This window comes from Pan troglodytes, chromosome 5, assembly GCF_028858775.2.
Source record: "Pan troglodytes isolate AG18354 chromosome 5, NHGRI_mPanTro3-v2.0_pri, whole genome shotgun sequence".
Lineage (NCBI taxonomy): Eukaryota > Metazoa > Chordata > Mammalia > Primates > Hominidae > Pan > Pan troglodytes.
Genome location: NC_072403.2, coordinates 5,936,577 through 5,956,668, shown reverse-complemented (window position 1 = coordinate 5,956,668; position 20,092 = coordinate 5,936,577). Strand labels below are relative to the sequence as shown.

The 20,092-nt window shown below is 57.8% G+C and overlaps 1 pseudogene; it reads left to right on the top strand.

The window, feature by feature from the left end:
- Window positions 1-51: 51 nt before the first annotated feature.
- LOC129144198 (cytosolic phospholipase A2 beta-like) lies at window positions 52-20,049 on the top strand (annotated as a pseudogene).
- Window positions 20,050-20,092: the final 43 nt, after the last annotated feature.

The following is a 20,092-nucleotide window of genomic DNA, read 5'->3' as shown; positions in this document are numbered from 1 at the left end:
CTGCGGCGGGGACTCCGGGGAGGGCGGGGCGAGTGCTGGGGGTGTGGCCTGCGGCGGGGCGTCGGGGAAAGGCGGGGTCTCGGCCGGCGCTGACGCAGCCGTGGCGGAGGCGGCTTTGGAAGCCGCGCGGAGCGAGTTACGAGAATTCCCGGCCGCTGCGAGGGGTGAGTGGCTCTCCCACAGGCTGCGGCGATTTCCGAACACGGGAGGGGCCCTGGGATGCCGCTGACACCGGGGGCTCGGAACCTCGTGTGTGCGACTGCCCCGAGGCCCGGCTCGGGTTGCTCTTCTGTGGCAACCTGCTTCCCTTCTCCCGTGTTCGCGCGCTTCCGCGGCTTCCTGGGTGATTCTGTTCACGTTATTCCCAAGGCCCGGTGCCGTCTTGACCGTGGTCGCGGCGAAGGCCTGTGTTTCCTACAGTCTTGAGCAGCTTGCTGTGGCCCTTGTTGAAAGCTCATGGAAGGCACACAGGTGGTGGTCGGATTCCTCCCCCACGTGCGCCGCCTCCGACCTCAACTCCCTTGTCGCACTTTGGGAGGATTGCAGGCTGACCAAATGGTCCCTGGCTCTTCCCCTGCTTGGTTTTTATTCCTTTTCTTTCTTTCTCTCTTCCCTCCTGCCTTCTTTTTTCTATTTTTAAATGATTTCTTACCACTGAACAGCAACACAGGCTCATGTGTATGTGATGTAATATACAATGGTGCGCAATGTAAATGAAGCAAGGTTCCCTCCCAGCCCCAGTTTGCATTCTTACACAAAGATTGTTTATATCCGTGCACACACGACTTTTTACCCTTTTTTTGTACAAATAGTAGCCTGCTAAACACACTCTTCTGCACCGTGTATCTTGGAGATCATTTCACATTCCTCTACCTCAGTCTTTTTCACGTCTGTGTGCTAGTGCTGTATTCACTTAGTCACTTAGGTCATGTCCAATCCATTGTTTTCAATAATGCTGCAACGAGTACTTTGAGGATTGATTTAACAAATACTTATTCAGCATCTCTGTGTGCCAGGCTGTGTTCAGTGTGTTTGAGATACATCACTGAACAAAACAAATCTGTCTTTTACAGTCTATGTCCTGTTACATTCTAAGTGAGAAGGTGGACAATTAACCACAGGTGTACTGAATGAGTACATTGTAGAGTAGAAGAAGTAGGTTAGAAGGTAAGTGCAGGCAAAGCCCTCTGTGGGAGTGTGCCTGATGTGTTTAGGAAACAGTGAAGAAGCCAGTCTGCAGGAGCAGCGTCTTCTGCACATGTGTGAGTATGTTTGTTGGTTAAATTCTTTATATTTTTTGAGACAGGGTCTTACTGTGTCACACAGGCTGGAGTGCAGTGGCACGATCATAGCTCGCTGCACCTCGACCTCCCAGGTTCAAGAGATCCTCCTGCTTCAGCACCTGGGAGTAGCTGAGACTACAGGCATGCGCCACCACGCCTGGCTAATTTTTTTGAATTTTAGTAGAGACAAGGCTGGTCCCAGATTCCTCAAACAATCCTTCCACCTCAGCATTCCAAAGTTTTGGAACACCATGGAACACATAAGCCACTGCTCCCGGCCTTGTTAAATTCTTAGCAGAGTTATGGGGTCAAAGCAATTGTTTGGATCCCTTTTGAAATTTTCTCACTTGGAAGCCCCAGGAGAGGAAAGCAGCCATTCTCTGAAGGAAATGGTGAGCAAGTAAAACAAATCCCTAATTGCAGAAGTCCAAAGGGTGAAAAAATGGCAGTTTCCATGTATTTTCAGAATCCCAGGCTGTGTGCAGTACTCACGCCTGTAATCCTAGCACTTCAGGAGACCAAGGTGGGAGGCATCTCTTGAGGCCAGGAGTTCGAGACCAGCGTGGGCAACATAGTGAGACACCATAGTGTGGTAGCATGTGCCTGTAGTCCCACCTCCTGAGGCAAGAGGATTGTTTGAGTCCAGTAGTTTTGATGACAGTGGCGGGCAGTTTGAAGCAGATGTTCTCATCATGCTGGCTGCAGTGGGGAGGCACAAGTCGGGCAGCAGAAGCGGCTCTGGGAGCAGCAGTGGTGGTAGTGAGTCCCCTGTTCCCTGCATCCCCGAGGCAGCCGACTGCACCACCCCCACCCTCACATGGCTGGGCAGGACCTGCTCCTAAGCCCAGACCCTCTGCTGCAGCCTGAACCTCGCTCCCTGCCACATCCCAGAAGCCTGCGAGCGCCCTGCCAAAGGTGCAACTGGGACTTGTAGGGACTTGTACTTGTGAGTACAAAAATACTCACACATGTGCACAAAGACCCTGCTCCTGCAAACTGGCTTCTTTACTGTTTCCGGAACACAGGACTACTAGGCTCATTTGTTTGGGGTGGTCAGAGCTGCCATGCCATATGCACCTTGCCCGCCACCGCTGTGGGGAAAATGCAAAGAGGAGAGGCAGCTGGGGCCACATGTTCCACAGAGCTGGCGGGAACTGGGGACAAATGGGAGCCCCACCCCTTCCAAGTTGGTGGAGTGGGAGCTCCCTAGGCGCAATTACAGCCACCCAAGCCAGGACTGCAACTCAGGCACCCCTGTGCTCTTGGGAGCCAGGAGCAGGCAGGAGCCCCACCCTCCTAGATGCAGCTGCAGCCTCCCAAGCTGCAGCTGTGGACCCAGGCATGTCTGCACTTTTGGGGACCCAGGAAGGCCCCTTCCTGCTGCCGCAGGCTTGGAAGTGCCTGATCCTGCTGTCTGGCTTCTCCCCACTGTCAGCACCTGATCAGATCATGGAGCAAAGTTGAGGCTGAGCCTGGGTGCTATTGCAGTGCTGACACACCAGCCCCCTGCCTCCTTGGCCCCCTCTGGCCTTTGGGTGCCAACGAGCATGGGAGGGAGGCCAGGAGGGGCTGAGGGCAGCTCAGTGCTGGCCTGCAGGCACCCCTTGGCACAAACAGCTTGGGTGTCGTGAATGGTGGCAAGAGGCAGACAGGTTCCTGGGTGGAAGGTGGCGGGTCCCGGTGAAGCCCCACCTTCAAGCCAGGGAAGGCCTGAAGCCTGGGGGCTGGGCTGCCGGTTCCATGGACCGGAATGGGAACTTTTGGTGCTTTTTCCGGCCCACCCGTGGCTGCCCATGGACCAATAGGCATGTACGTCCTCCCCTGTGAGACCCATAAAAAGCCCCTGACTCAGCCAGACCAGAAGAGACGATGGGACGACCAGCTGCGGGGAGGAGCTACCCTCTCTGCTGAGAGCTGGAGAGATGACAGGACAACCTGCCCACAGAGAGGAGCTACTCTAGCCAGGGAAGCAAGCAGGCATGCCAGCTCTTTCTTTTCCAGTATTCCTGGGCCCAGTGGGGTCTTCTCACTCAGTTACAATATTTGATCTAAGAACATTCACTTTCCAACTGATCAGAAAGTAAAGGTGACTGGCATGGTGTGGCCGTGAGAGATGCAGTGTGAACTCAGAGGTGAACATCAGTGCCGGGACCATTTGGAGCAGGATGTGGTAACCACCAAATGGAAACCACGGCCTTTTGGCTCGACCTAGAGCATGAATGTAGCAAAGCGAAGCCCTGTACACTTTATAAAAACCAGCAGAAAGACACTCCAGTCTGAGTGAGCAGCTGGAACAAAGCTCTGCTGAGCTGAACACTCAACAGGACTACCTGCCTGCAGAGAGAGGAGCTATCCTCTTTGCTGAGAGCTGAACACTCGTTGGGACACCCTGGCTGCGGAGAGGAGCTGCCCACTGTGGGTCTCCTCTGAGCTATTCTGTGGCTCAGTAAAGCTCCTCTTTGTCTTGTTTACCCTCTGCTTGTCTGTGTGTACCTCATTCTTCCTGGATGCAGGACAAGAATTGGGACCTGCTGAGTGGCGGGGCTAAAAGAGCTGTAACATGAAGAGGGCTGAACCATGCGTCTTGCTCGCCACATTGTGGGTGACCAGAAGGAAAGAAGAGCTGCGGCCCTTTGGGGAGTCCAGACCCAGGAGCTCCCCAAGCTGGGGTTCTGACACCCTCTTTAGGGCTCTGCGGTTCCTGGTATCTGCAAGCTTCCAGGCACCACCATACTTCCCAGTGTCAGCTGTGGAAGCTGCTTATGGTACACCTGGTCTAGCTGCAGCCTTGCAGGAAACCAGCACCTGTGTTGGCACCTGAAGCTGCTTGCCCCACCGCAGCCCACACGCCTAGCTGTGCGCAGCGGCCAAACCCCACACTCATTCGCTCACACACCCCTCGCTGCCCCACTCACCCTTGGCAGGTGTGGGATCCAGGCTGGTAGCATGAGCTGAGCACAGCCTGCAGGGCCGAGTGGGCCCAATGGGCCCGAGCAAAACAGGCAAAGGCATCACTGGCCACAGAGGTTTCCAGCTGGTAAAGCAACACCCCAAAGATCCCGTGACAGTTTATGGCTGCGGTGAGCTATTATTGCGTCACTGCACTTCAGCCTGGGCAACAGAGCAAGACCCTGTCTCTTAATCTCAGCGAGTACAACAGGAAGATGTACTGAGCCCCAGACCACCCCGTCTCTCAAGGTGACTGCTTGGATGGGTTGGTGTGACTGGGAAGGCCTTTGCCACTTTGCTCTCTCCTGGATTCCATATCTCCTGGATGGGTGCCATCTTGCCTCTAGCCAGGGAAGCAAGCAGGCACACCAACTCTTTCCAGTATTCCTGGGCCCAGTGGGGTCTTCTCACTCAGTTACAATATTTGATCTAAGAACATTCACTTTCCAACTGATCAGAAAGTAAAGGTGACTGGCATGGTGTTGCTGTGAGAGGTGCTGCGTAACCTCAGAGGTGAACATCAGTGCTGGGATCATTTGGAGCAGCATGTGGTAACCACCAAATGGGAACCACGGCCTTCTGGCTCGACCTAGAGCATGAATGTAGCAAAGCGAAGCCCTGTACACTTTATAACAACCAGCAGAAAGACACTCCAGTCTGAGTGAGCAGCTGGAACAAAGGTACCACCTGAATAGAGGGTGTGTGGCAAGGGCAGGCACGAGACAGGAAATCAGACTGGAAGAGTAGGTTGGGCCTGGTCGTGCATGCCAAGGCAGGCGGCATTCTCTAAGGAGCAGTGGTAAGCCATCGAGGTATTTGTTACTAGGGGTATGACAATATGAGATTGTATTTTCAGAAGATGACTGGGGCTATGATGATGAATGCTTTGGGAGGGAGTGGAATTAAGCCAGAGAAACCAGCTAGTTCACTACTGCAACCATCCAGCCAGGATACTGGAGACTTTTATTCAACATTAGGCAAATACTTGCTGAGCACATGCTGTGTGCTAGGTACTGTTCTAGGTCCCAGGGGTGCATCAGTGAACAGACAAGTGTCTCTGCCCTTGTGGAGTTCACATTCTAGCAAGGGTGAAAAAATGATAAACAGTTTATGTAGATGAAATATAATTTTTTTTTTTTTTGAGATAAAGTCTTGCTCTGTCACCCAGGCTGGAGTGCAGTGGCACGATGATAGCTCATTGCAGCCTCTACCTCTTGGACTCAAGTGATCCTCTGGCTTCAGCCTCTAGCATAGCTAGGAGTATAGGTGCATGCCACCATGTCCAGTTAATTTTTAGTTTTTTTGTAGAGATGGGGTCTCCCTACGTTGCCAAGGCTGGTCTTGACCTCCCGGCCTCAGCAATCCTCCTGCCTCTGCCTCCCAAAGTGCTGGGATTACAGACATGAGCCACCACGTCTAGCCCTAAAATATATAGCATGTCAGATGGTGATGAATGCTAACGAGAAAAAATACGGAAAGGGATATAAAGATTTGCGGCAGGGGGACAGATTATAAATTTAGAAAGTATAGTCGGAGAAGGAAGTCTTATCAATGTGATATTTGAGTGAGGACCCAAAGGAGGTAGCTGGAATGTGGATGCCAGCGGAGGAGAGGAGACGGTGGGTTTGAGAGACATAGGAGACAGAATCAACAGGACTCAGAGCCAACCAGTAGGATGACGGGAGTGAAGGAGAAAGCTGAGTCAAAAAGATTTTGATTAGAGGTGACACAGGGCCACTGTAGACCCCTGCGCAGGCGGCACACCACGCAGCCTGCCGAAGTGTACGTGGTGGCCCTGGGTGTCTGGAGATGGTGATGCTGTTCAGCAGGACCCAAACCATAGCCGAGCCCTTCCTTTTCCTCCATTGGTGTCATCTGGTAGTTTGTCTTCCCGGGTAAGAAGGTTGTAAATTTCTTAAGATGATGATTGTGTCATCCCTGATAGCCCCAGATTAGCCAAGCCAAGTGCTGAGCACATTCCTGGTGCTCAGTAAATGTCACTGTTAAAGGGGGCTTCCCAGAGCCACACAACACCCAGAATAGCCCGTGGCCATGGGGCCTCAGCCTTACTCATTCTGGAGCTCCCAATGCCACTTCCATGGTGGCCTTTCCTGGTAGATGCTAGGAGGCTGGCCTCTCCAGGGTGGGAAGGCATAGGGTCCACTGTGCAGACACAGCCCCACAGGGGATTTGGCTTATGGGCTGGGTAGCAGCCTCTGGCCCCGTGGACGGTCAGGGCCCATGCGGGTGTGTGTGCGTGATGCTTTCTGCTTTCATTTTTCCGTCCTCATCTTTCTATTACTGGTTGTCCAGGGTCCTTTGGTCACCAACGAGCATTTCCCAGTGACACAGCGCGGCCTTTCCAGGGAGGGCATCTCTTGGGCAGGGACTGGGTGCTGCAGACATCAGCCCTTCCATCCCCTGTCTTCTTCTTTCTCTCAGAGCTCTGCGTGCCTCTTGCTGTGCCCTACCTGGACAAACCCCCAACTCCGCTCCACTTCTACCCGGACTGGGTCTGCCCCAACAGGCCGTGCATCATCCGCAACGCTCTGCAGCACTGGCCGGCCCTCCAGAAGTGGTCCCTCCCCTATTTCAGGTGGGAGCTGCCTTGGGGTCAGGTGTGAGCAGTGATTACTGGCATCTGGGCATGGGCTGAGTGTCCATTCCTCTAGAGCCACAGTGGGCTCCACAGAGGTGAGTGTGGCCGTGACCCCAGATGGTTACGCGGATGCCGTGAGAGGGGATCGCTTCATGATGCCAGCTGAGCGCCGCCTGCCCCTGAGCTTCGTGCTGGATGTGCTGGAGGGCCGGGCCCAGCACCCTGGAGTCCTCTATGTGCAGAAGCAGTGCTCCAACCTGCCCACTGAGCTGCCCCAGATGCTGCCTGATCTGGAATCCCATGTGCCCTGGGCCTCCGAAGCCCTGGGTGAGTGGAGGTGGGGTGGTCCTGGCCCTGGACAGGGAAGATATGGGAAGGAGGGGGGTCAGCCTGTTTGCCCTTAGGTGATGACCTGGCCTATGGGCTTGGTCCTGTCAGCATCTGGTGCAGCTCACTAAATACATTCCCAGGCCTTGACTTAATCATAGATGAACTGCCAAAGATTGTTGTCCTTCCTTCTGCCCCAGGGAGGGAGGACCCCTTCCCCAAGATTTCCCAACCTCTGCCTCTTCTCCCTGACCCCTTTCTTGGGATTCCTCTGTGCTCACCCAGGTTTTGGCTCTGGCATCTCTGGATGGCAGCTTTCCCCAGCCTGGCCTTCCTAACTTGCTCTCTGCCTTCTGCCCTGCAGGAAAGATGCCCGATGCTGTGAACTTCTGGCTGGGGGAGGTGGCTGCGGTGACTTCTTGTAGGTGTAAGGGGAATACAAAGGTGGAGAAGGAGCAGGTTGGGGCAGAGGGAGGGAAGACGAGGCCAGGAGTGGAGGGATGGCCCTGGGTGGAGGTTGGGCTGTTCTCTAAGATTTCTTTTGGCTTCTAGGACTCGGGCACCACAGAGGGTTTCCCCTGACAGCTGAGGTCGGGGAATGGACCCATGGCATTGGGGGTGGGTGCATTGTTTCTTCTAGACCCAAAGAAACCTCCCTGAAGGCCCGCTGGGCCAGGGGGTAAGTGTAGGAGAACTTCCCCTCTTTTTGAAGAGGAGTCCAGGGCCTGGTGAGCATCAGGTCCCTGGTAGGCAGAGTTCCAGAATGCCCATCAGAACCCCTGGCATCTCCAGCCCACTGGCTCTGTGCATGCTTCTCTTTTGTCATAGGCCGTCTTGGGGTGCAGGGCTCTCAGCATGATGGTTTGCCTCCTCCCGTGCCCCTGCCCTCCATATCCTGCCCCCGGGCCTTCTTTCTGTTGGCAGTGCACAAGGACCACTATGAGAACCTCTACTGCGTGGTCTCAGGAGAGAAACATTTCCTGTTCCATCTGCCCAGCGACTGGCCCTTCATCCCCTATGGTAGGGGATGTGGCCTGCAGGGAGGGGCTGGGGAACAGCTGGCCCAAGGGGGAGGGAGGCAGCAAGAGCCTGGGAGGCCAGTTCCCAGGCCTGAGGTGTGGCTGTGGCATCCCCAGTGCACCAGGGCCCCTGATCCCCTTGCCCCTGCCCAGGGCTGGCTGGGGTGGAGGAGGGTCTGGCAAGTTCCAGGCTGTTTGCAATTCCCCCACACCCTTCTCCCTTGGGCTCCAGAGCTGTACATGCCGGCAACCTACCAGCTAACTGAAGAGGGCACCTTTAAGGTGGTGGATGAAGAGGCCATGGAGAAGGTGTCTGTCCTGTTCTTGGGCTCTAGGGAGGGAGAAGGGCAGAAGCCTGGCTCTGAAGAGCAGGCACAAAAGATCTGGGGAGGTGGCACCTTGCTCTGAAAAGTCCCTAAGTCTGAGGCCTTTCAGTGCTGAGCCAAGCAGGGCCTGTGGTGTTGACCTTTGGAAGGGACAGAGCCTGAAGTCCTGGGGGGTCTGGGGGGCTGCTCCCTGGCATCTGATGTGTTCCCAGGTGCCCTGGATCCCACTGGACCCCTTGGCACCAGACCTAGCATGGTACCCTAGTTACAGTCAGGCCCAGGCCCTTTGCTGCACGGTGCAGGCCGGTGAGATGCTCTATCTGCCGGCTCTGTGGTTCCACCACGTCCAGCAGTCCCAGGGCTGCATCGCAGGTGAGGAGTTGCCCAGGCCGCCTGGGGACAGGCCCTGCCAAGGTCCAGCAGGGCCTCTGGTGGGAGGCTTGGGAGGCTCTGGGTCAGAAGAGGGATCTTCATGCTCAGATCCCCGTTCTTCCCACAGTGAATTTCTGGTATGACATGGACTACGACCTCAAGTATAGTTACTTCCAGCTGCTCGACTCCCTCACCAAGGCTTCAGGCCTTGACTGATGGAGCGCTGGTGAACACGACCAAGCACGCCTTGGGGGATGGGGCCAGCCCCTCCCTGGCCGGGTCAATTCTCGAGAGAGCCTGGAGTGTGCATGCTGGCTGCTGGCCCCGGGTCCAGCATGGCTTGAGATCAGCTGTGGAGGATCTTGGAATGTGGTCATAAGGACTCAAGGTGCCAGGCAGGTCTGGGTAAGGGTTCTCAGGAAGTTGCCACACAGGTGAGCAGAGTGGGGATCAGGTGCAGCGGCACCTCTCCCCAGCGCTGTGATGTTGGGCGAGTCACTGCGTCTCGGGCATTGGTGTCCTGTCAGTAAAGAGATAATAATGGCTGTACCTCGCGGGGCTGTTGTGGGCTTGGAGATGATGTCTATGAGGACCAGCATGGAGCTGGCACACAGGACATGTTGAATAAAAGGTAGCTGTGAGTCGTATGTCCTTTTTTTTTTTCTTTTTTTTTAAGATGGGATCTCGCTCTGTCACCCAGGCTGGAGTGCAGTGGTGTGATGTCAGCTCACTGCAAGCTCTGCCTCCCAGGTTCTCACTATTCTGCCTCAGCCTCCCAAGTAGCTGGGACTACAGGTGCGTGCCACCATGCCCGGCTAATTTTTTTGTATTTTTAGGAGAGATGGGGTTTCACCGTGTTAGCCAGTATGGTCTTGGTCTCCTGATCTCGTGATCCACCTGTCTCGGCCTCCCAAAAGTGCTGGGATTACAGGTGTGAGCCGCTGCGCCTGGCTTATGAGTCGTATGTTCTGATCCTCCCTCTTGAAGTTGCCTTCTGTGGTCTAAGGAGGGCCTGAAGGTTCAGGTAAAAACTTCAGGGTGACCTTCACTGGGGGTGAGGGCTGGATCCCAGCCTGGGCCCAAAGAGCCGTCAGCTGCCCAAGTCCCGCTGTCCATGAGAGCCACCGCAGCCCCTCCCTGGGACAAGCAAGCAGACCTGAGTCTTGTAGCTCTCTGGTCCGGACCTCTTTGGCCCAGGACCTTGAGAGCTATTCCTAGCTCTCCTATGGTTACTGTCCTCCCCCAGTTCAGGGGCAGCAGGTGGGACCTGGTGCCCTGGGGATAACCCCTGTTTCTCCCATAACAGGCACAGGCAGGAAGGGACGGAAGCCCCCACCTCTCCTGGGGCTGTCCCTCTGAGGAAAGAGTTGGTCTCCACACGCTGACCCCCCCACAAACCATGCCCTGGAGGCAGAAGAACCCCCTGCCCCTGAGTGCCAACCCACAGGCCTCATCCCTGGCCACTCAGCCCCTAGCTTTGAAGGGCTGTTTTATGTGACAGCCACTCCCCTGCCTGTCATGAGGGGGCCCGGGTGTTCATCTCAGATTGATGGAGCCCTGCCATCAAGACTGGGCATTCCTGTCCAACAGGTGCCAGAGTTGCAAAAGGCCTGTGACAGGGAACTCCACTCTTCCCTTGGCTGCTGTTCTGGGACTCACCCCTGCTTTCTTTCTGCTCAGCCCCTGGCAGCAAGCTCTCCAGGCTGGGATTGCAGGGCTGGGTGGGGCAGGCCCAGCTGGTAAAGGCTGGCGAGTGCCACAGAGGTATCAAGAGCTCTAGTATAGGCTTAGGGTGCCTCATTTCCTGGACAGGTGGCTGGTTCAGGAGTGGGTGTGGAGCTTAGGTGGAGCAGAGGCGGCGGGTAGGAGGGACTTGGGACCAATTGGGACATCACATCCCTGGCTCTGGGTTAGAAAGCTGATAGTCCTTGATCCTGTGGCCACTGCCCCATCATTCCTGCTCCTGAGGACTCAGTCTCATGGCTGTGGTAAGGCCTGGCAGGGCCCTGGGTCCCTACTGGGACCCCTGGTCTCTACCTGGGGCCTAGTTAATATGTTTCTTATGGGAGCTGTGGTCTTCTCCAGGGGTAGGGAGGGGAGTTTATTGACCACAAGACCAGGGTAGTGGGCAGAAGCCAGGGGAGAAGGAGGCTTGGGGATGAGGGATCCGTCCTGAGTGTTTTCTGTCCTGGGAACGGGCTCCTGGCAGAGCTCCCTGGCACCATAGATTTGGGCCCTGGAGACTCAGAGGCTCCCAGCTGCCGCCCTGAGGCCCTGGAAGCAAGTGGCTCCTCCATGCTCCTCTGACTCAGTTGCCTGGAGTGTGAGGGCCCTGGGCTGACCCTGGTGGATGAGGCCCTCCAGCACTGCCCTGGACCTGGTTGCTCCCTGGACTTGACCTGTTAGGGTCCTTGCGGAGGCAGGTGGAAGGCCGAAAGGAAGCAGTTGGCACAGGCTTCCCTGGTCCCGGTGCGCCTGCCAGGCTGCATTCCCAGAACCAGGGGCATGGGTTTGGAGGGAGCTACCGGGGGACCATCTTCAGCCTGACCTGGCAGGGCCTGGAGGACATGACAGCCTGTGAGGGGTCTGAGCTAGGAGCCGCCTCCCCTGCCCAGGAGAGAGCCCATTTCCAGGATGCTCTTCTGACCGGGGTGGAGGGAGGGTACGAGAGCAGCTCAGCCTGGGGCCCAAGGACCTGATGTGCTACTTCCCCTCCCTCGATAGCTTATGTCCCCTGCCACCCAAGACCAGCCGGAAAGCTGCTTAGCTGGGGTGTGGGCTGGGGATGTGGGGTGGAGAGCCTAAAGGATACTAGCCCGAGAAGGTGGAAGCAGGTCTGTGTGAGGCATAAATCTGGAGCCAGCCTGCCCGGGCTCCAACCCCAATTGTGGACCTCAGGCAAGTGACTGCTTCTCTGTGCCTCAGTTTCCTTGTGGAGTGGGCCATCGTAAATAGTATCTGTGCATAAGGTGGTTGTGCGATAAATGAGTTAATGTATGCAAAGCCCTTGGCCCAGAGCCGGCGCAGAGCATTGTGTAAGTGCTGGCAGGCGTCGTGATGGAGATATCATGTCTCCTCTTGTGGATTCAGGATTCTGATGAGATGGAGGATGGGCCTGGGGTTCAGGATTAGGCCTTGAGGCACTGCTCCAGCCTCCTTTGTGGCCCCTGTCACCCTTGGCTTCATCAGCCCATAGCAGGTCTCCCCTCTCCCACCTCTGCAGGCAGAGGTGTCCAGGACCTGCCTGCTCATGGTTCGTGTCCTGCAGGCCCATCGCCTACCCTCTAAGGACCTAGGTGAGTGCGCACCGCCCTGGCCCCTGTGCTGGGCTGAGGGAGGAGGAGGGTGCTGAGGGGGAGGGTGCTGTGGCTGGATTTGGTGGAGGCGGGTGGGCCGGTGGGCAGGGCCTAGAGGAGGGAGCTGAGAGGAGCTTCTGGGTGGAAGGTGGCAGCTGGGGCTCTGCCTCTGGCCCCCACTTCCCCCCACTTCCCCTCCCCCTCAGTCTTAACCCACATGGGGCTCTAGGTGATGGAAGGAAGTGGGTCTGGGCGGCTGGGAAGGGCTCTTGTCCACCGCTGGGCACTTGTTCCTTCCCGCAGTGACCCCCTCTGACTGCTACGTGACTCTCTGGCTGCCCACGGCCTGCAGCCACAGGCTCCAGACACGCACGGTCAAGAACAGCAGTAGCCCTGTCTGGAACCAGAGCTTTCACTTCAGGATCCACAGGTAGCTCAAGGTGGGTCAGGCATCAGCGCTGACTCTACCCACATCCTCGCCAGCCACTGCCGCTGCCCTGCTCACCTTTCTGTCCCCTCCCTCCTGCAGCCCTGTCACTCTTTTCCCCTCCAGAATGTCATGGAACTGAAAGTCTTTGACCGGGACCTGGTGACCGGAGATGACCCTGTGTTGTCAGTACTGTTTGATGCGGGGACTCTGCGGGCTGGGGAGTTCCGGTGCGAGAGCTTCTCACTGAGCCCTCAGGCAAGGCGGTGTTTCCACGGCAGCCCTAGCTGGTGTCTGGGTTGAAATCTCCACGCGCACACATGCACACACACGCATGTCTCTCATACTCACTGACATATGTGCACTCCTTCTGACCCTTTCTAACTTACTTCTGGCTCTCTTCCCAGGGTGAGGGGCGCCTGGAAGTTGAATTTTGCCTGCAGAGTCTGTGAGTCAGGGGCCTGGGGCAGTTTGGGTGGGAGTGCCGTGTGGGAAGGACAGCACTAGTGCCTGGGGGATGCCCAGGTCTCTGTGGGGTGGGAACCTGGACTCCTGCTAAGGGGGCTCTGTGGGCTCTTTCCAGGGCTGACCGTGGCGAGTGGCTCGTCAGCAATGGCGTTCTGGTGGTGAGTGTGCCAGTGCTCTGGGAGGCGGTCTGGGGTCCCCGGGACTCCCTCATGCCAGCGACTTGAGGTACAGGCCCACCGCTGCCTCAGCCTGGGGACCCTGGGATTTCAGTTTGTTAAGGGAATACAATCTCAAGGGCCCAGGTAATGAAGTGCAGACCAGCAGCAGCCAGGGTGCTGCGAGGGTGGGGTCCCTGAATGGGGGGTGGGGTTAGTGTCTGAGGGGCTGTCTTCATGACTCAGGCCCGGGAGCTCTCCTGCTTGCACGTTCAACTGGAGGAGACAGGAGACCAGAAGTGTGAGTCCCCAACCCACTGGGACAGCCCCTGGCTCTCAGCTCTTGTCTTCCCCCTTTAAGCATTGGACAATTCTCCCTGGGGCCTGAGCTTTCCCCTTAGGCCTTCTCGGGGGACCGTGGTGGGGGATCCATCTCCACCAGACCATTTCAGCGGGGAGAGGGAGGTGCCCTCCAGGCCACGCAGCAAGATGGGTTCTGTGGGCAGAGATACCGTCCCCAGCCTCTCTACTCTGGTTCCTGTTTCCAGCCTCAGAGCACAGAGTTCAGCTTGTGGTTCCTGGGTCCTGTGAGGGTCCACAGGAGGCCTCTGTGGGCACTGGCACCTTCCGCTTCCACTGCCCAGCCTGCTGGGAGCAGGAGCTGAGTATTCACCTGCAGGTAGTGTGCCTCGCTCCCTCGAGGTGGGGCCCCCAGAACTTCCTCCCTCCCTCTGCACCTCCTCCCAGTCTGACCTCTGCTCCACCTGGCAGAGTGGGCACCCTGGCAGCATGTGTGGGCCCATGCTGGCCTCCCCTTCCCGTCCCTCCCATACCTCTATGGCTGCCGGCGGGAGTTTGGTGAGGTCTTTGCTAGGAGTGGAAGCGTAAAGATTCTTAGGTCTCCATTCTTTGTCCCCTGCAGGATGCCCCCGAGGAGCAACTAAAGGTGCCCCTGAGTGCCCTGCCCTCTGGTCAAGTGGTGAGGCTTGTCTTCCCCACGTCCCAGGTACTGGCCTCCCAGGGAAGGAAGCAAGGCGCCTGGATGGGGCTGGGACCCAGGCCACAAAGGGAGGGGCCTGCTTCCCGCTTCTCCGTGGGTCACACCCTGAGCAGGTGCTGGGGCCAGGCTCTTTGGGGAGTGTCCTCTGAGCATCCCTGCTTCAGGCCTGGCGCCTGTGGAGACAGTGGCGGGGCGGGGGTGGTGCGCCGGGGATCAGGGTAAGAGGACCAGAGCTGGGTGGAGGTGGCCGACCTTTTGTGACTGGGGCCTTCACGGTTTTCAGGAGCCCCTGATGAGAGTGGAGCTGAAAAAAGAAGCAGGGTGAGAGGCCTGGCTGGGGACTGGGCAAGGCCCTGGAAAACAACCAGGGCGCGGGGCTGGAGGAGGCCTGGAGGAGTGAGGGGGAGAAACAGCCGCCCCTCATCCTCATGCTCTCTGAAGGGGCTCAGGCTTGCGCTCGGTGGGGGCACGAAGTACCGGGAGGAGTACTGGGAGGAGTCTTAGCACCTATGGTCAGAGGGGTGAGTGACCGGCCCAGTGCCAGGCACCCGGGGAGCACTTGATAAATGTTTGGCTGGAAAACGCAGGGAGGTGAGGATGGAAAATGGTAACATGGTTTGGGGCGCGGAGAGGGCAGGAAAACCAAGGGAGAGAAGAGGGGAAATTGCGCCCTTTTGGGTGGAAGCTGTTATGGCTGGACCTTAAATGATCTTCGTAGAGTTGTCGCCCACCCTGGCCCTCTGTCTTGAGAGAGTGGCTTCTCACCTCACAGACACAGGATTATTGGTCCTTTTCTGCCCCGCCCCCTGCCCTTTTTTTTTTTTTTTTTTGAGATGGAGTCTCTCTCTGTCGCCCAGGCTGGAGTGCAATGGCGCGATCTTGGCTCACTGCAACCTCCGCCTCTGGGGTTCAAGCGATTCTCCTGCCTCAGCCTCCCGAGTAGCTGGGATTACGGGTGACCACCACCACACCCAACTAATTTTTTGTATTTTTAGTGGAGACGGGGTTTCCCCACATTGGCCAGGCTGGTCCTGGCCTCAAGTTATATGCCTGCCTCAGCCTCCCAAAGTGCTTTGAACTCCGTGGGTAAGGGACAGAACACGAGACTTGGAGGGGGGGATCTATGGTATGGGGCCTGCCTGGGGGCCTGTCTGCACCTGGGACCCCAAGCAGCCTCTTTCAGCCACGGCATTCTGGGTCCTGCCAGTCTGCCTTGCTGCATTCCCAAGCATGTCCACATGGACACACTCTCCCCAGGTGTCAAACTTCAGTCTTGTGACACGGGAGTGGCATTGAGGGTTGGGGAGAGGAGGGAGGGCAGTAGGTATTACAGGTGAGGCAGACCCAGCTTTCCATTCTCTGGGGAGGGTTGAGAGCTGTCACACAGTCTCTTCCTTCCCCGGCCAGACTGAGGGAGCTGGCCATGCGACTGGGCTTCGGGCCCTGTGCAGAGGAGCAGGCCTTCCTGAGCAGGAGGAAGCAGGTGGTGGCCGCGGCCTTGAGGCAGGCCCTGCAGCTGGACAGAGACCTGCAGGAGGATGACATTTGGGGGCTGGGCTGGATGGGGTGTCCCCGGGCTTGCTTGGGCCTAGCTCCTGGTGCTGAACACTGGAGCTGCTTGTCCCCGATCTAGACCAGAGCTCGTAGCTGCCTGTCCCCACCCTGCTTCCTCTCACCTGGTGTTAGCAGGGACTTGGTACAGGCAGAGTGTTGCTTGAGGCACCTGGAGCCCACATGGGAGCTACCTCATGGGGCTGGCTTTCCTACTCTGTTTCTTGGTTCTCAGCCTAGCCTGTCTGAGGAGGGAGACAGATATCTGGTATGAGGCCTGTTGGCCCAGGGTGCTTCAGGAGGTTCATATTAGCCTGGGCCATCTCCTGGGGGAATGATGGCAATTTGGGAAAATTTTGAGGTGGGCCCTGGGGCTTCCAGAAAGTGAGCATCAGGTTCGGGGGCTGAGGGCAAGGAGATGAGGCTCAGAACTTGCCTGGGCCATTTTTTCCTGGAGCCCTTAGGACTGGAGGAGCTGGGCACTCAAAAGGCTGTTTCTGGCCCCCAGGGCTGACTCAGAACTGGTCCCAAGACCTGTGATCAGGCCTTAGCTGTGGGCTGGGTGGCCACTTGACCTGCTACCTCTTCTTCCTGTGACTTGGCCTTCCCCATCCCTAGGGCCTCTACAGGCCTAGCTCTCTTCTTTTCCAGTTCCCAGTGGTAGCCATTATGGCCACTGGTGGTGGGATCCAGGCAATGACTTCCCTGTATGGGCAGCTGGCTGGCCTGAAGGAGCTGGGCCTCTTGGATTGCGTCTCCTACATCACCGGGGCCTCGGGCTCCACCTGGTGAGCTGGGGGCAGGGGGTGCTGGTGCCAGGGTTCTCCTAGGCCTCTGAGAAAACTAGAAGGGCTGGGAGAATGAATGTGCCAGGGAGAAACGTGCTCAAGGGGACCCTGGGAAGGTCCCTGCCAGGCCATTGTCCTAGAAAGCCCGGGGCACGTGGGGTCTAGACGGGGTCCTTCAGTGACAGCCCTCTGGCTTTGGCTTTTCCCAGGGCCTTGGCCAACCTTTATGAGGACCCAGAGTGGTCTCAGAAGGACCTGGCAGGGCCCACTGAGTTGCTGAAGACCCAGGTGACCAAGAACAATCTGGGTGTGCTGGCCCCCAGCCAGCTGCAGCGGTACCGGCAGGAGCTGGCCGAGCGTGCCCGCTTGGGCTACCCAAGCTGCTTCACCAACCTGTGGGCCCTCATCAACGAGGCTGCTGCATGATGAGGTGCGGGGGCTGCGGCCTGGGGGCAGAGCCAGGGCAAGGGCTGGAGCTGGGGCTCGGTGCTGGACAGCAGGGTGGGAAAGGCCCTGGGCACCCAGGCCGCTGTGGGTTTAGGTTCTACGCATCTTTCCCCAGCCCCATGATCACAAGCTCTCAGATCAACGGGAGGCCCTGAGTCATGGCCAGAACCCTCTGCCCATCTACTGTGCCCTCAACACCAAAGGGTAGAGCCTGACCACTTTTGAATTTGGGGGTGAGTGGCCCAAGAGCTGAGACCTGTGCCCTTGCAGTTGGTGGAATAAGGGGAGACGGGGCCTGTGTGCAGATTGCAGATGTCACACCCACCTCTCCTGAGCCAGGTCCCGTGCTTTCTGGAGACCGGCACCCTACCGGGGTCCCTCAGCCCTTTGGGAAGGAGGCAGGGGCCTTAGGTCCTATGCACAAAGCCCAGGCCACAAGGCCTCCTGGTCCTCAGCTGCCCTAAAGCAAAACCCTGGGTCGGGGTGGGGGTGTGGGTGCCTAAGGGCTCTGCACCACGAGGCTGAGGGGTGGACTCCTCACAGAGTGGTGCGAGTTCTCTCCCTACGAGGTCGGCTTCCCCAAGTACGGGGCCTTCATCCCCTCTGAGCTCTTTGGCTCCGAGTTCTTTATGGGGCAGCTGATGAAGAGGCTTCCTGAGTCCCGCATCTGCTTCTTAGAAGGTGAGGGGCATTGGCAGGCCGGGGAAGCTGGGCCGAGCAGGGAAAATGGGTCCTGGGTGAGAGGGCAGCCTTGGTCAGAAGAGTTTCCTGGGCCAGGACTGGCCATGGGGAAGGGTAGGGTTGGGACAAGAGTCGGGGGCCCTCTTCCCTCATGGCCGCTCTTTCAGGTATCTGGAGCAACCTGTATGCAGCCAACCTCCAGGACAGCTTATACTGGGCCTCAGAACCCAGCCAGTTCTGGGACCGCTGGGTCAGGAACCAGGCCAACCTGGGTAAGTGCTCCGGCCCCTTCATAAGGGTGCCAAGGGGCAGCCAGCTGGGGCTGCACCAGGGGGCGGGGGGTTCACACCTCTTCCCCCTCCAGGGTCACCACCAAGGTGGGGATAAAGGTGCAGGAGTCCCCATTTCCCCACCTTGCCTGTGTAGACAAGGAGCAGGTCCCCCTTCTGAAGATAGAAGAACCGCCCTCAACAGCCGGCAGGATAGCTGAGTTTTTCACCGATCTTCTGACGTGGCGTCCACTGGCCCAGGCCACACATAATTTCCTGCGTGGCCTCCATTTCCACAGAGACTACTTTCAGCATCCTCACTTCTCCACATGGAAAGGTACCTGCTTCTCTCCAAAGTCCTCCTGTGGCCACCTGAGCCTTGAGTCCCCAGTCCAGATACCCCTCACAGTCCACTCCCATTCTCCTGCTTTGAGCTTGATTGCCTGGACTACTTGGAACAGGGGTCTTTTTCTCCTTGTCTTGGGGACCCAGGGCCCACCTGCAGGGCTGTCGGGGTGTTGGTTCAGCAGGAGAGCAGGAACCGGAGGCCAGAGTCTCTCCTTCCAGCAGGAATCTGGTACCCTTGGTGTCTGTGACAATTGCTGCTGTCCCCAACCTTCCAGCTACCACTCTGGATGGGCTCCCCAACCAGCTGACACCCTCGGAGCCCCACCTGTGCCTGCTGGATGTTGGCTACCTCCTCAATACCAGCTGCCTGCCCCTCCTGCAGCCCACTCGGGACGTGGACCTCATCCTGTCATTGGACTACAACCTCCACGGAGCCTTCCAGGTTGGGAAGGGTGGGCAGCCCAGCAGGGAGGCGGTGGGTGGCCCCTGTCCCCTGAAGAGAGGGGCTTTGGAGTCCAATGTCTGGTTCAGCTTCCTTTAGGAGCTGTGACTGGGACACTGGAATCTTAATTTGCCACCAGAGGAGCTCATTCTTCTCCGGAGGTTGGGAAGCTGGCGAGGTTCTCCTGGTATCTGGGTCCCCTTTACTGACCTGCGAGGTGTGGTCCTGGGCCTCTGGGCCCACCTGCTGAGTCTGCTTTGGCTCCCAGTGTCAGAACTGGAATGCTGGGAGTAACCCGGCTCCGTCTAGCCCCAGAGGAGCTGCCACTGAGGGCTGTCAGGCGTGGAGAGTTTTTTCCAACGACTGGCTTCGTAGGCCCCACTGGAGACCGTTTTGGCATTTGAGCCCCAGGTCCTGTGCATCTTACGTCAGCCCCAGTGTTGAGGATGCCAGGGGCCCTGTCCCTCTGAAGCCCCTTCTGCCTGCCCTGCAGCAGTTGCAGCTCCTGGGCCGGTTCTGCCAGGAGCAGGGGATCCCGTTCCCACCCATCTCACCCAGCCCCAAAGAGCTGCTCCAGCCTTGGGAGTGCCACACCTTCTCCGACTCCACCTGCCCCGGAGCCCCCGCGGTGCTGCACTTTCCTCTGGTCAGCGACTCCTTCCGGGAGTACTCGGCCCCTGGTGAGCTGCTGTTCACCTCCCCATCCTGCTGCCCCAGTCCCCCACACCTCCTCCGTCCCCTGTGCCTCTCCAACCCCGTCTTCCCCACAACGTGTTCCCCATGCCAGGCTGCACTCTCTCCACAGGGGTCCGGCAGCCACCCGAGGAGGCGGCAGCTGGGGAGGTGAACCTGTCTTCATCGGACTCTCCCTACTACTACACGAAGGTGACCTACAGCCAGGAGGACGTGGACAAGCTGCTGCACCTGACACATTACAATTTCTGCAACAACCAGGAGCAGCTGCTGGAGACTCTGCGCCAGGCAGTGCAGCGGAGGCGGCAGCGCAGGCCCCACTGATGGCCGGGGCCCCTGCCACCCCTAACTAACTCTCATTCATTCCCTGGCTGCTGAGTTGCAGGTGGGAACTGTCATCACGCAGTGCTTCAGAGCCTCGGGCTCAGGTGGCACTGTCCCAGGGTCCAGGCTGAGGGCTCCCTTGCGCCTCAGCAGTTTGCAGTGGGGTAAGGAGGCCAAGCCCATTTGTGTAATCACCCAAAACCCCCCGGCCTGTCCCTGTTTTCCCTTCTGCGCTACCTTGAGTAGTTGGAGCACTTGATACATTACAGACTCATACAAATGTGAGGCGCTGAGAAGGGCCATGTCATTCTAGGCTCTTGGCTGTACA